This window comes from Otolemur garnettii, unplaced genomic scaffold, assembly GCF_000181295.1.
Source record: "Otolemur garnettii isolate 467f Iridium unplaced genomic scaffold, OtoGar3 scaffold00066, whole genome shotgun sequence".
Taxonomy (NCBI): Eukaryota; Metazoa; Chordata; class Mammalia; order Primates; family Galagidae; genus Otolemur; species Otolemur garnettii.
In genome coordinates, this window is record NW_003852461.1 from 1,916,017 (window position 1) to 1,918,977 (window position 2,961).

Consider the following 2,961-nt stretch of genomic DNA (forward strand, 5'->3'; position numbering starts at 1 on the left):
TTATGTTGGGTCCGCACCAGGTTTATTTTCCACTGCTTGGTTATTAGAACTGGTAGGGAGAGATTGAATTGGGGCTCCCAGGTAGTAGAGATAGCCCCTTACTAAAGTGCTAGGCTTTATAATTGTGGCTTATCTCCTACAACCTTACAAAGGCCCCTTCCAGAGTCTTAGCCAGAGATTCTGAGGACCTACTTGGTGAGATAGTGCAAGCTATCTCTGTTTTGATATCAGCCAACCTCTACCCTATCCTAAAAAACCACAGTATTAGGTTTAAATATCAACTGTGAAGAGATACAAACAGTTGTGGTGCCCAGCCCCCACCCTTCAGTTCTTTGCCGGTATAGAACTACAAAGGTCAACCTTAGAATGTCCCCAGTAGACAGCCCTAGACATGGGTTTCAACCAAATTGTCTCAGGCAGTGCAAACCCTCCCCAACAGAGAGGGATTCAGGGTCTCCAACAGTACAATTGGAGCCAGGGATCCATGCCCCCACCCCCTGGTCTCAGTCCACTCAGCTAGGCTCTGCTTGCCAGACCAGTTGGAGTCAGGGGACCACGCCCCCACCTGCAAGTCTCATTCCACTGCCTGGCAAGCCTCTGTTCACGGGTTCTGTTGGAGTCAACCAGGCCCCACCCTCTGGTCTCAGTCCACCCACAGCTAGCCTCTGCTTGCCAGACCAGTTGGAGTCAGGGGACGCTGCCCCACCTGCCAGTCTCAGTCCACTGCCTGGCAAGCCTCTGCTCACAGGCTCTGTAGAGTCAGGGCACCACACTCCACCCACAGGTGTCCGTCATCATCTGGTAAGCCTGTGCTCACCAGCCTCCACTGGAGACAGTGGATTGCACCTTAGCTCTTAGGTCTTGGTTCGCATCCAGTAAGCCACTCTTTGAGGGTTCTGTTGGAATCAGGGGACTACACCCTTGCTCTCAGGTAGCAGTCCATGCCTATCCAGCCTCTGCTCGCAGGCCCAGCAGGGCCTGGGGACCAGCCCTGTCTGCCGAACTCAGTACACTCAGGGCAACCACTCTCCTGCTGTGGGTGCTGTCAGAGCCAGGGGTTCTGTACCCTGTCTCGCCATGCACAGCCTGAATCGAGAGTCAGCACTACCACTGGCCAGGCATAGTCAAGACCAGGGGACTGCTCCTCCTCCCGCTGAGTGTTCCTTTCTTCCCACACCCTCTTTCTTCCCCATTAGTCACAGATTCCGTCCTGATGGTTGGCAATCCACACTATGCCCAGTTCTCTCAGGACAAGACCAAATACTCTGTGCTCCGCAGGGGACAGAACTTCAGACTGCCATGCACGGGGGGAAAGGATAGACTGGGAGTTTGGACCTGTGGGGGAAAATATCTGTTCAAATTTTATGCCTGGTGGGGTGGTGTCTAGGTTCATAAGTGGGTCCTCCCTGGAGAAAGAGACCTGGAGTTTAGCGGCTCCCTCCAGCATGTCTTTTGTTCCCTGCTCCTTCACAGATAGCCTGCAGCAGGCCCCCTGCTTGGGGAAGGGGTCTCCCATCCTCTAGTCAATAGGCCTTATACCTGTAATTTGTTTTCCTGAATGCTCTTCCTTGGAGTTACAGCTTGCTGAACTTCTTTCTTGGCTCAGCTCCCCACCTTTGGCTTCATAGAGTCCAATTCCATCTAGTTTTCCTTCCTCTGCTCAGGAGCCTCTGCTGAGGGTTGCTACTAGTCAGCCATCCTCCCAGAAGTCCCCCCAAAATATATTTCTATGTTCATAGCCTTTCCATATTTCTCTCTTATTACTCACTTTCTATCTTTTTTCCTTCTCTTCTCAAACTCATATTTTGAATCAACCATTAAATAAACCTCTGAATTCAACAAAATTACATATACATCTATTTCTAGTAAGAATACATTTTACATTTTTAAAATAATTTCTCTTATTAAAACATCTTATTCTTTGGTGTGTTTTACATATAGAATTTCAGGTATTGACTAGAATTCTTATTTTTTACTAAGTTTAATTTTTTTTTCAGATTAATATGAGGGTACAGATGATTAGGTTACAATCTTTGCATTTGTTAGGTAGGTCCCTGTTGTAATTGTGTTCTTTCTTATTTTTGTATCGGCTTGACCAGTGAGTTTTATACTTTTGTGTATTTTCATGATGGTAGATATTGTTTTTTCACTTCTACATGTAGGACTCCCTTAAGCATTTCTTGTAGGATTTGTCGAGTAGTGATGAATTCCTTCGGTTTTTGTTTGTTTGGGGAAGGCTTTATTTCTCTTTGATTTTGCTAGCTTTACTGAGTGTAGTATTCTGAGCTGTTAGTTTGTTTTCTTTCTTTCAGCACTTTAAATAAATCATCTTATTCCTCCTGGTTTGTAAGGTTTCTGCTGAGAAATCCACTGTTAGTCTGATAGAGAGTCCATGTATGTGCCTTGATGCTTTTCTGCTGTTTTTAGAATTCTCGCTTTGTCCTTGACTCTTGTCAGTTTGCCTAGCTTTGTCCTTGACTCTTGTCAGTTTGCCTATACCGTGCTTTGGAGAAGATTTTTTTGGTTGTATCACTTGGGGTTCTCTGAACTTCCTATATCTGGCTGTCTATATTGCTTTTAAGACTAAGGAAGTTTTCAGCTACTATTTCACTAAATATGCATTCTGTGCTTTTGCCCATTTCTTCTTCCTCTGAAACTCCCAAAATTTGAATATGAATATAGTGTGTGGGGTTTAATAGCTCACGCCTGTAACTCTAGCACTCTGGGAGGCTGAGGAGGGTGGATTGCTTGAGGCCAGGAGTTCAAGACCAGTCTGAGAAAGATCAAGACTTTGTGTCTAATAAAAATAGAAAAATTAGCCAGGTGTGGTGGTATTACTTAGGAGGCTGAAGGAGGAGGATCTCTTGAGCCCAGGAGTTTGAGGTTGCTGTGAACTATGATGCCACAGCACTCTCCCCAGGGTGACAGAGTGAGACTTTGTCTCAAAAAAAAAAAAAAATG

At 45.8% G+C, this 2,961-nt stretch overlaps 1 protein-coding gene across 1 annotated transcript in view; it reads left to right on the forward strand.

Annotated features, from left to right (window-relative positions):
- Positions 1-2,961, forward strand: part of LEXM (lymphocyte expansion molecule) — a 26,112-nt gene that overhangs the window by 22,111 nt on the left and 1,040 nt on the right. The window lies entirely within an intron of this gene.